This window comes from Desmodus rotundus, chromosome 2 (genome assembly GCF_022682495.2).
Source record: "Desmodus rotundus isolate HL8 chromosome 2, HLdesRot8A.1, whole genome shotgun sequence".
Lineage (NCBI taxonomy): Eukaryota > Metazoa > Chordata > Mammalia > Chiroptera > Phyllostomidae > Desmodus > Desmodus rotundus.
The window spans coordinates 108,575,956-108,588,454 of NC_071388.1; the positions used below are offsets into that span (position 1 = coordinate 108,575,956).

The 12,499-nt window shown below is 42.8% G+C and overlaps 1 protein-coding gene and 1 long non-coding RNA gene across 3 annotated transcripts in view; one reads left to right on the forward strand and one right to left on the reverse strand.

The window, feature by feature from the left end:
• Nucleotides 1-12,499, forward strand: part of AMMECR1L (AMMECR1 like) — a 24,449-nt gene continuing 11,950 nt past the window's right edge. The window contains exons 1-2 of one of the 2 annotated variants that reach the window (XM_045203014.3): nucleotides 1-556; nucleotides 2,172-2,278. The gene's annotated coding sequence lies outside the window, so the exon portion shown is untranslated. The remainder of the gene's footprint in view (nucleotides 557-2,171; nucleotides 2,279-12,499) is intronic. The other variant, XM_024569670.4, reaches the window with a different exon arrangement.
• The window catches only part of LOC123480668 (uncharacterized), a 24,127-nt gene continuing 18,315 nt past the window's right edge, over nucleotides 6,688-12,499 (reverse strand). The window contains exon 2 of the long non-coding RNA XR_006656750.3: nucleotides 6,688-7,322. This is a non-coding gene — a long non-coding RNA (uncharacterized lncRNA). The remainder of the gene's footprint in view (nucleotides 7,323-12,499) is intronic.

Sequence of the window (12,499 nt, forward strand, 5' to 3'; positions counted from 1 at the left end):
CCCTCTTTATTCCAACTGCCCAGGATTGGGCCCCACTACTGCAAAACAGCCTGCTAACTTCAACTCTAACCAATAAAGTGTGCCGATCGGGGCCATGTGACAGCAGTGGAGCGGTGCTCCGTAGGAGCCCTGATCTCGATGGTTTTCGCAGCTTGCCTAGAGGGCGTGTAGTCCACTGGAGAACTCCCTACATCCGTCCTCCATTACCGCACTGCCTCCGGTGGCTGCCGGGATACCGGGCGCCTGGTCTAGGCGCCACTCAGTCCTCCAGCTGCCCCAGAATACCTCCAGTTCTTCTGCCGCGGCCCGCCGGCCTTCCTTGCCCCGCCCCGTCCGCGCCGCCCGCCCGTCCGGTCCGCTCGCGGGCCCGCTTCTCTCGGGAGCCCCCACCCAGGCGCATGGCTCCATGAAGCAGAAGATAGAGCGCGAGAGGTGCCGTCCGCCCCGGCTGCGCCTGGACCAGGAGAGAAGGTGGGGAACTCGGACTGCGCCTCCTCCGCCGGTCTTCCTCAGCCGGGAGAGCGGAGCGGCCGGGCTGCAGGCCCCTGGGGTCAAGGTGACGGTCCTGGCTTCGTGGGGTAGGGGACCCTGGGCGTCTGGGAAAGGAGGCGGAAGGCGGGCGAGGCCTGCGGGCCCGCGTGTCCCTAATGAGGGCGGTGGTCTGAGGCACTGCTGGGAGTGGCAGGCGGTAGCTCCTGCCCTGGGCTGTGAGGCGAGGCGAAGCTCCCGCTCCTTTCCTCACGCTCTACGGTAAACAGTCTCGGGTCCCTGTAAAGTTTGGGGGTCTCCGGCGCCTCCTGGCGGCCCCACCCGCCGCCCCCTTCTCCTCGCTCCTCCTCTCCCCTCCCCCCTCTCTCTTCAGCCGGGCGTCTGGATTCCATCCCAGCGGCTCGGCCCCGCTACCCCTACCCCGCTGCCTCTACCCGTCGCTGGGCTGTCTACCCTGCTCCTCCTCCCGGCTCTCCGTACTCCTCCTTCCTCAACCCCCGTTTTTCTTACTTTTCACCATTTCTCTTGGTCTGCTTTGCCCCTGCTCGCCCCGGTCTCTCTCTTCCCTACTCTGTCTCGTCCTTTTCTTGCTTCACTCTCTTTTTCTTCTTCTTCTTCTTCTTCTTCTTCTTTTTTTTTTTTTTTGCCAACCCCACCTTCATTCTCTCCTTCCTTAACTACCCATAGCCCCCGTTTCCTTTGTCCCTCCACCTCACACATTTTTGGGGTTCTTTTGCCTCTCTCTTTCCCAGGTTGTGGGGTTTGCCCTTCATACCCTGCCCTTCTCTATTCGGCGACCTTAAAGGAACTCCTCACTTTGCCACACTCACCCCTTTATCCCGGTGGACCTATCTTCTTCTACTGCCCTCTTCTTGGATAGAGTGGATGGGGCCGGGAGTCTCCTGCCTACATCTTTGGGAATAGCTCAGTTCTCTCCTAATAGGGAGTGGGGAGAGTTGGTGAAGAGATTTATGCAAGACTAAGGGTAAGGATGGATGGCTGTTACTAACAGTTTTCTTCTTCATCTGGAATAACAAGATGGTATGTCTTCAGGACCTGGCCTTGGCATACTATCCAGAAATTCTTCAGCACCATCTTTGCAGAGGATTTGGGAATATGTTTGTATTCTGAAACCAGTGGAGAGCCTTGAAATGGTATATCTTGGCCTGAGAGCAAGTTTTGATCTAAATTAATGGTGGAGAAAGTTTTAATGTGTATCTCATGTTCAGGTTCAGTAAAATCTTAGATCTTCAATGTTCTCACTTCTTGGTGATTCAGCGCAAGGGACTGCCATTGCTACCTTTTATTTAGATTTTGAAATGTTTTGAAGTAAGGCAAGCTCCTTGGCTATTTGCTTTTTTTAGAAATTGCATTGTTGAGCCCTGGCTGGTGTGGCTCAGTGGATTGAGCACTGGCCTGCAAACTGAAAGGTCACTGGTTTGATTCTCAGTCAGGGCACATGCCTGGGTTTTGGGCCAGGTCCCTGGTTGGCGGCTTGCAAGAGGCAACCGATGAGTATTTCTCTCCTCTCTCCTCCTTTCTCCCTCCTTTCCCCTCTCTCTAAACATAAATAAATAAAATTTTTTTAATTGCATTGTTGAGTTGTAGTTTTTCCAAAACCATCTCTTACAGCTACACTACCTTGATTTTGTTTATTCACTACACCTGCATTTCCATCTTAGGTACAGGAAGAAGGAATGGAATCGGAAGGAAGAAAATTCATTTCAGAGACAAAGTAGTTCCCCTCTGTTGTAGCTGTTGCCCTGGAAATACAAACTTTCTGCTTTCAGTGAGTATCACCTTGGGTATTAGGAATAGAATTTCTTTTTTTGTTGTTATTTTTGTTTTTGTTTTAGACTTGTGTTAGGGTATAGGTTTTATTTGGTTCACTTGAATCTTTGTACTTCAGTGAGAGGGTCCTAACGTGGACAAAGTTCCTTCAGCTTGCTCTCTTTTAAAATAATTGAAATATGTAAAGATAAGTTTATTGTCCATAACCCTAATAGAATGACCCACGACCTAGATGGTGGTGTAGCATTATACTTACCCTCTATGTCTTTAGTACATAAGCCTGGCTGTGCTCCCTCCCAAATTACTACTACATTTTTTTATTTAAGACAATCAAAGAGCACAACTCAGATTAATGCAATTCCTCTCCAGGTTAATTATTGGGTCTCTAACATACAGTTATATATAATCTTAGGAGATTTTTGGAACATTTTGCCCTAAGTCTGTTATGGTGATACTAGTATCTTGGAAAAAATTCTGCATTTGAACAAAGTTCTGGAAAAATGTTCGTTACTGTTGCTTCCCCTTGAGTTTATTATGTTATGCCAACACTTGTAAGAGAATTTTTCAGAGTGCTTCACGTCATATTGGAGCCTCGCAAACCATCTTTTGGGGGAGGGGGACAGGAAAGAAATACTTTCATTTTACAAATGAAAGATCTGGCACCTTGCAGTAGGTCACATAGCAAAGGGAGGGGATCTAAAAACAAAACTTTTGACTTATATTTATGTTTTTTCTTTAAGCTAAGCTGACATGAAAATGTGAAGTTCTGTGCAGTTTTCTAAATCTGTAACTTTTAAAGCAATTATATAGGTAGATCTGTATTTTGCAGGGCAATTTTTCATATAGCAAGTGTTTTGTGTATGATGTGTATGATAGGGTTTCCAAAAATACAGAAACAGTTACTTGAAGTGATCACCACAGAGTTCATAGGGTGTATTTTTTGTTTTGGTTTTTCTAACATTGTCTATTCTATTACAGTTGTCCCAATTTCTTTCTTTTTTTTTTTTCCATTTTGCCCCCCTTCCACCCAGCCCACCCCTCTCACCCACAGTCAGTCCCCTCTCCCTTGTCCATGTCCATGAGTCATTCATACATATTCTTGTTTGTGGCTTTTTCATCTGACTGTTTTTTTTTGGAATAAGTAGGCCAGAATTGTAGCTCAGGTGCTTTCTTACTACTCATGATGCAATTATTGGGTTGGCCAAAAAGTCTGTTTAGTTTTTTCCATAAGAAAATACATGTTTTTCATTTTCACCGATAAGTTTATTGAGTTGGATATTTTAAGTATGTTGGCTATCTCTTGCTATTGGCTTCTAATGGGTAGAGGCCAGGCTAAACATCTTCCATTGCATAAGACAGCCAGCCCCACAGCAAAGAATTATTTGGCCAAAATGTTAGTACTACCTAGAAACTTTGCAGACCATTTGACATGATCAAACAGTCATAGCACCTTCTCCATATACTGTACAAATCTTTGTGTTTCAGTTGTATTTTTACCTTTCTTAAAATAATAAAGCAGCCCTGGCTGGTGTGGTTCAGTGGATTGAGTGCCGGCCTGGGACCCAAAGGGTGGCCAGTTCAATTCCCAGTCTAGGGCACATGCCTGGGTTGCAGGCCAGGTTCCCAGTAGGAGGTACACAAGAGGCAACCACACACTGATGTTTCCATCCCTCCTTTCCCCTCTCTAAAAATAAATAAATAAATATTTTTTAAAAAAATAACAAAGCATAATATGTCAAAAATGTTGTTTATTTTCTTCCATCTTAAATACTAAAATTGCTACACAAAATTCACCACTTTTGATTTTTATTATTTTTTTAATGCATGCTGATATTGCAGCTGTTAGAATACAGTGTAACAAAATTGTTTCTAAGTTTTGGCCAACCCTATATTCAATGGAATTTTTGTTTTAACTTTCTCACAAAGGAAACAACAGTCTTGTTTCCTTCTATATAAAGCTTGATTTGAACAGACATCCGAACACCAATAAGAGGAAAGAATTCAGAAACCATCTTTTTCTTTGCCTCTTTCCTACCTTACAAATCTCTTTGGTATAAGGTCATGCCCTCTAGTAAACTGTTTTGTAGCTTGTTTTCAAAAGGTGAAACTATAGGGTTGGTTTTTTGTTGTTTTTTTTTTAATTTCCAAGCTTTTCTAGATATTTTAATCTGGTTATAGTTTGAAATCTTACTACTTGGATGCAGTGGTTCTATTAGTATTCAATACATATCAAGACTTCTATAATAACAGCATATTTATCAAGTTTAGTTTCTTTTTAGTGTAAGCTTAAAAGAGGACACAGGTAGAATACAACTGTGTACAACTCTCAGACAGCCCAATACTCTTTCTTATGCTTTTTGGCATTCACAATGAAAAGAACAGTGGATGACCTACAAGTCATTGCTCTCCAAAGAGGAAAAGCATTAGGTCATTGAAGTAATAATCACATGTTAATAATGATATTTTAGACTACAAGGTGGTTCTTAATAGAAGTTCATTATGAAGATACTTACTTCTGTAGACGTGGTAAGAACTCAGAGCTATGTTGTTTTTGGAACCAACCCTACTTTTATTAATAGAGATAGTGGTAGTATTGGTTATAGTACATACTTTAAATAGTAGTTCCATGCCAAAGAACTGCTAGATGCTCTTCATATCTTGCACATTGACCCTGTATGGTAGCAGGAGCCCAATAACACAGAGATATCACAGACAATCAGCCTGAGTTTGCATAGCCAGTATGTGGCAGGTCATAGTTGGGATTTGAGCCTAGAATGTAATCCCAGAGCCTAGGTTCTGTTTTCAGAAGATGAGAGCTGCTATAGGAAGATGTCAGTTTGGGATTTTTGTTTGTTTTTAGATTTTATTTTGAGAGGAAGAGAAACCTCAATTGGTTGCCTCTCTTGCGTGTCCTGACCTGGGACCAAACCCGCAACCCAGGCATGTGCCTTGACTGGGAATCAAACCCACAATCTTTCTCTTTGAGGCATGACGCCCAACCAGCTGAGCCACACGGGTCAGGGTGGAAGACGGCAGCTTGTTGTTTACAATACTTAGGGGTCTTAGAAGAGAACCCCTAGTGAGGGAGGAAGGTCCTCTGCCCAGCCAGGCACTTAATCACCGTGTCCTCACATACTCCCTTCAATACTGGTCTTTATATCTTGTTTGTAAACATCAGCAATTTATAAGACATCATTTGTATTAATTCCTGAAATCATGCATTGTCCTCAAAGCAAATAAAAGGGCTCCATCATCCATAAAGAAAGAAATTCTTCCCAAGTGCAGTTGAGAAAGTAGGTTTGGCCTGTTAAAGGAAAGCCTTTAGCAACCTAAAGTTAAATTATCACCTGAGGCCAAGTCCAGGACTGACCAGTTCCTGGTGTGTTTTAGCAAAGAAGACAGCTGCCAGCATAAATCAAAGAAGTTCATGCACGGGATATTTGACCTAATGTTTTAATGAATTGTCACATTGGCTATCCATTTTACTATGAATGAAGCCATTCCTAGTTTTTGAACAGAGCTGACATTTTTAAAAAGAATAGATATTTAAAATTTAGCGTCAGTTTCTGACACACTCCACAGTTAGCACATTACAGTGGAGCCCAGTATCTAAAGACTAGGTAGGCTAAACACTATGGCACAAAGGTTTGTGCCATAAACTTTCTTTTTATAAAAAAGGCAAATTTGCCTTATCTGGTGTGGCTCAGTGGGTTGAGCACCAGACTGAGAATCAGAGGGTTGCCTGTGTGATTCCTGGCCATGGGCACATGCCTGGGTTGCAGGCTAGGTCCCTACTTAGGGGCGTGTGAGAGGCAGCTGATAGACTTTCTCTTCCTCTTTTCTCCCTCCCTTTCCCTTTCTCTAAAAAATAAATAAAATCTTTTCTTTATTATTTTTTAAATATTTTATTTGTTTATTTTTAGGGAGGGGGAAAAAAGGGAGAGAAACATCAGTATGTGAGATACATCAATCAGTTGCCTCACATGCCCTCAGTTGGGGGACTGGCCTGCAAACCAGGCATGTGCCCTGACTGGGAATCGAACCAGTGACCTTTCAGTTTGTAGGCCAGCACTCAATCTACAGAGTCACAGCAGCCAGGGCTAAAATCTTTTTTTTTTTTTTTTTTAAGCAACCTTAAATGAAATAACTTCATCTGTAGATAAAATGGCTGATGTGTATATGCTGTACCCTAAGTTAGATGTTGTGAAAGACAAAACACAAATGCCACCCAGCCTCTGAGACTGGGGTTGAGGATGATTTCATTGTTGGCTGGAATTAAAGTGGCCATAGAACCCTGCCCACCTTCCCTGCAGAAACGGAGGAAGAGTCCTCATCTGGTTTTTGTTACAGACCCTAAAGGAGGGCAGGACACCTGAGTGTTGTATGTTAGGTAAATATGTGGTGACATTTCAACAGGGACAGCATACTTTATTCAACACTTGCTGGATTAGGAAGTCTCAAGTGAAGATGTAAAACAATAATTTATGAATTTGTCTACATCTGGTGGAAATCCATTTTACCTAGCACATTCTCGATGAACTGAAGTGAACAGAGGAAAATGAGGTAACTACTACTGGCTCTTAAAGTAGCCCTTGAGTTTAGCTTTGAAAGTAAGCAAATAAAGGCTAGAGAGGGTGTCAGTGATATATATGTCTGTAAGGCAAAGGTTTTTACACTTAATTACAGTTATTTCAGATGAACTGACTTCACACTAACCATTCGGTTACTCCTACTATGATCAAAGTACAATTGCTGGTAGTTTTTATGAAGTTTTTAGAAAGAGTAAGAATTCCCACATCATTTCAGAAGAGATGTTGAGTATGTCTTTAGGGATATTATTATTTAGCTGGTCAGACAGCAGGTTTGTCTGTTGTATTGAAATTCTGTTATTCTGAGGTATCTTACACTGTACTCTCAGACACCAAGCTGTTGGAGAAACGACTCTCTTATCATTGTAGGTTGGTCCTGAAAGCTGAGTCTGGGTCTCCTTGGTTGTGGTGAGATGCCTGCTTTGTTGGAATAGGCTTAGAAGAATCTCCAACCTAAAGAGAAAATTTTTATGCAATTAGTGGATAATGGTTATTATTGTAAATACAAAGTATTCAGTACCAGCACCCTGTTTTATTTCACATTCTTTATTGTACTTCTCTTAATATTTGCTTTATACCGACAGGTAAAATATTGCCCCCCCCCCCCCCAAATATATGCCTTCAAAATAACTGAGTGGAGGAGGGGAGATGGACTGAGTAGATAGGCTACAGATGAAAAATATTATAGCTGGCTATTGGGTTCGTTATTGCTGTTTTATTTTGTTTGTGTTTTGAATTTTCCATATATTTAATTTTATAGAATAAATTTTTTTTTAAGATTTTATTTATTTATTTTTAGAGAGGGGGAAGGGAAGGAGAAAGAGAGGTAGAAAAACCTCAATATGTGGTTGCTCTCACATGCCCCCAGTGGGGGACCAGGCCTGCAACCTAGGGATGTGCCCCAACCGGGAATCGAACCAGTGACCCCCCAGTTTGCAGTCCCGCTCTCAATCCACTGAGCCACACCAGCCAGGGCTAATTTTATAGAATAAATTTTTAAAGTGACGCAGAAAGTGGGTAGTGTTGCCTTTGGTCACTGACTGAGAATATTGTTTGAATTGTTTGCTTAAGTGATCGGGAAAATGTGTGGGCCTAAAGAACCACAAGATTTGGGTTCTTTTGTTTTTCCTCCCAGAATACGTGTGTGTGTGTGTGTGTGTGTGTGTGTACATAAATAAAAAATTGTTGTTCAAGTACAGTTGTCTCCATTTTCCCTCCACCTCCTACCCTCAAACCTAAACATAATTTTTAAGAACAAATGAAAGAAATAGGTGTAGGTAAAGATATCAGCTAAATAAGGTTAAAGTTAATATTTTTTTATTGTTGAAATACAGTAGTCTCCATTTTCCCTCCCTCAACTGTACCCGCGCCACCCATCTCTACCTCGTACCCATGATCCCAGTCCCCTTTGGCTTTGTCCATGTGTCCTTTAAACATGTTCCTTGAGGACCCTTCCCCAATAATCCACACTCCCTTCCCCTCTGGTTACCGTCAGTTTGTTCTTTATTTCAATGTCTCTGGTTATATTTTGCTTGCTTGTTTGTTTTGTTGATTAGGTTCCAACAGGTGAGATCACGTGGTACTTGTGTTTTACCACCAGGCTTATTTCACTTAGCATAATGCTCTCCAGTTCCATCCATGCTATCTTGAAGGGTGGGAGCTCCTCCTTTCTTTCTCCTGCATAGAATTCCATTGTGTAAATGTACCACAGTTTTTTGGTCCATTCATTTACTGATGGGCACTTTGGCTGTTTCTAGCACTTGGCTATTGTAAATAATGCTTCTATGAACATTGGGGTGCAGAGGTTCTTTTGAATTGCTGTTTCAGATTCTTAGGGTATAATCCCAGCAGTGGAAATGCCAGGTCAAAAGGCAGTTACATTTTCATTTTCCTGAGGAAATTCCACAGTGGCTGCACCAGTCTGTATTCCCACCAACAGTGCACTAGGGTTCCCTTTTCTCCACAACCTCACCAGCACTTGTTTGTTGATTTGTTTATGATGGCCATTCTGACCCGTGTGAAGTGGTAATCTCATTGTGGTATTAATTTGCATCTCTCTGATGGCTAGTGATGCTGATTTTTTAAAGAGATGAAAGCAGAGAGAAAGGGAAACGTTAATTTGTTGTCCCATTAATTGATGCATTTGTTGGTTAATTCTTGTACGTGCGCTGATCCAGTAACACACCCACATTTATGGTAGCACTAAACAACCGAGATACCTGGTCAGGGATGGGTTGCTTCTTTAATTTCAAAATCATTATTTGGGAGGGTGTGAGAAATTGTTAAATGTAAGGAGTTGTAACCATGCTGACGGCAGATCAGTAATTGCCCTTGTGTGTAGTCAGAATATTCCTAGACTTCAGTTCATGAAAATGTTATATTGCTCTGTTGTGGAGTGTTTTGCCGCTCAGGTAGTTGATAACACCTGCTAAGGAACACCTGAGTTGCCACCATCTCCTAACATTTAGCTCTTTCTTCAGGTGTGCTTTAGTATAATGAGAATGAGGAAATTTTTTTCTAACCTTTGTTTCATCCCTTCTCTTTTGGTTCTTTGAATTTTGGGCCCTTTAAAGGCAGAGTGTCTGGGCCCTATTGGCCCTGTTAAAACTATAGCTGTCTAGAGACAGTTCTGTTGTTTCATTAAACATATGTCCTAAATCCCCTCCCTACAGTTACATAAAAGTTAGAAAGTCAAATAAGAGCTCTGAGGCTTTAAAGTGACATCCATTGTGAACTCAGATGATAATGTCAGGGGAACAGATAAATTTTGGGGTGATGGCTTAGGTGTTGGTTTTGAATTTTTCCTGCTCCACTTTTCTTGGCAAGATTCTGCCACCTATTTGGCTAGCTTTTATTATACCCTTGAATGCAGTTTGTTTTTCATCGTGCCTTTAGGAAAGGGACTAAATCCAATGGCTGTTATTGGCAGGCCTCACACTTATTTGTGACTTGGTGGGAAAATTCAGGCCGTGGAGTCTCACAGATAAGATTGTGGTCCCAATTTTAATCCTGCCTCTTAGTGGTAGTCTAACTTCGGGCAGGTTACCTGGCTTATTAAGCCTGAGGTCCCACCTTGCTGAATAGGTTTGAGGGTTTGTGAAACCCTGTTTAAAGAGTACTAGTGCAGTGTAAGTTCTGGCCCTCCAGTAGTTTTTTACTCGTGGGAACAGCTAAATAAATTGACACTTAATGTGTATGAAGTCCATCACATACATTAGTCTCATTATCCTAACAACCACATGAGGCAAGTCCTATTGTTTCCATTGTGAACAAACTGAGTCAGAGAGGTAATCCTGAGGGAATCAGGATTTGAACCCAGTCCAGTTGGCTTTGGAGTTAACGTTTTCATCCAGGACATTCTGCGTCCTCCTTAATAGTCTGAAGAAGACAACAAAGTCCATGTTCAGAAACAGTACACATTTTGGATGTCTTAATGGATTAAGTGCATAAGGTCTTTTCAGAAAGAAGACCGTTTCAAGCCACACATGAAGTGTACAGGCTATTTTTACCTGGTTATAGACAACTTTTATATCACTAAGAATTGCTATAGATGCAAAAATGTGTATTTTATGGATCTATCATATATCAAGAAAATAAATATTTGAAATGTTTATGTCATTCAACTTAAAAACATCTAATTTAACTTTAAAAAATTATAGAATTTATAACCAAAAACTATGTTGTAGAGCGATGTCTAAACAGGCAATTATGGAGAACCAAGATGGAGGCGTAGGTAGACACACTGCGCCTCCTCGCACAACCAGAACTGACAGCAAATCGAAGGGCAAGGAAGTCCGACACCAAATAGATAAAAAAAAAAAAAAATTCATCCAGACCGGTAGGAGGGGCGGAGACCAGCACCAGGGCGGAGAGGACTGGCGTTGCCGTGGCGGGACCGAGACTGGCGGAGTGTGGGACGAATGGGGCAGGTAGTCTGACCACTAGCAGACCCTGTGGCCTCACATTTGCACACAGATAAACCGAGAGGGCCAGACTCAGAGTGGTGGAGAACGGGGCAGGCAGAGCAGCAGGTAGCACCCCGGGGCCCCACATTTGCACATAGATAAACCAGGATGAACGGAGGGGGAGCGAAGCAGACTGCGCAAACCAGGGCTCCAGCGCAGGGAAATAAAGCCTCAAACTTCTGATTGAAAACACCCTGGGGGTTGGGGCGGCAGCAGGAGAAACTCCCAACCTCACAGGAGAGGTCATTGGAGAGACCCACAGGGGCCTAGAGTGTGCACAAGCCCACCCACTCGGGAACCAGCACCAGAGGGGCCCAATTTGATTGTGGGTAGCAGAGGGAGTGACTGAAATCCGGTGGAGAGTGGAGCAAGTGCCATTGCTCCCTCTCGGCCCCTCCCCCACATACAGCATCACAGCACAGCGACCAGCGTTACCCTGCCCCGGGGAACACCTAAGGCTCCGCCCCTTTAAGGAACAGATGCGCCAGGACAAAAAAAAAAAAAAAAGGCCCAAATGACAGAACACTTCAAAGCTCCAGAAATAATTCAACTAAGCAGCGAACAGATAGCCAACCTGTCAGATGCACAGTTCAAAGCACTGGTAATTAGGACGCAGGTTGAATTTGGTTGAAAACTAGATGGAAAAATGAAGGCTATGCTAAGAGAGACAAAGGAAAATGTACAGGGAATCAATAGTGATGGGAAGGAAACTGGGAATCAAATCAACGGTGTGGACCAGAAGGAAGAAAGAAACATCCAACCAGAAAAGAATGAAGAAACAAGAATTCGGAAAAATGAGGAGAGGCTCAGGAACCTCCAGGACATCTTGAAACGTTCCAACATCCAAATCCAGAAGGAGAAGAGGAAGAGCAAGAAATTGAAAACTTATTTGAACAAATAATGAAGGAGAACTTCCCCAGTCTGGCAAAGGAAATAGACTTCCAGGAAGTCCAGGAAGCTCAGAGAGTCCCAAAGAAGCTGGACCCAAGGAGGAACACACCAAGGCACATCATCATTACATTACCCAAGATTAAAAATAAGGAGAGAATCTTAGAAGCAGCAAGAAAAAAGGACACAGTTACCTACAAAGGAGATCCCATAAGACTGTCAGCTGATTTCTCAAAAGAGACCTTACAAGGCAAGAAGGGGCTGGCAAGAAGTATTTGAAGTCATGAAAGGCAAGGACCTACATCCAAGATTCCTCTATCCAGCAAAGCTATCATTTGGAATGGAAGGGCAGATCAAGTGCTTCTCAGATAAGGTCAAGTAAAGGAGTTCATCATCACCAAGCCCTTATTCTATGAAATGTTAAAGGGAGTTACCTAAGAAAAAGAACATAAAAAATATGAACAGTAAAAATGACAGCAAACTCACAGTTATTAACAACCACACCTAAAACAAAACCAAAAGCAAACTAAGCCAACAACTAGAACAGGAACAGAACCACAGAAATGGAGATCACATGGAGGGTTGTCAATAGGGGAGGGGGAGGGGGGGAAGGTACAGAGAATAAATAGCATAAATGATAGGTGGAAAATAGACAGGGGGAGGGTAAGAATAGTATAGGAAATGTAGGAGCCAAAGAACTTATATGTATGACCTATGGACATGAACTATAGGGGGGGAATGTGGGAGGGAGGTGGTGGACAGGATGGAGTTGAGTGA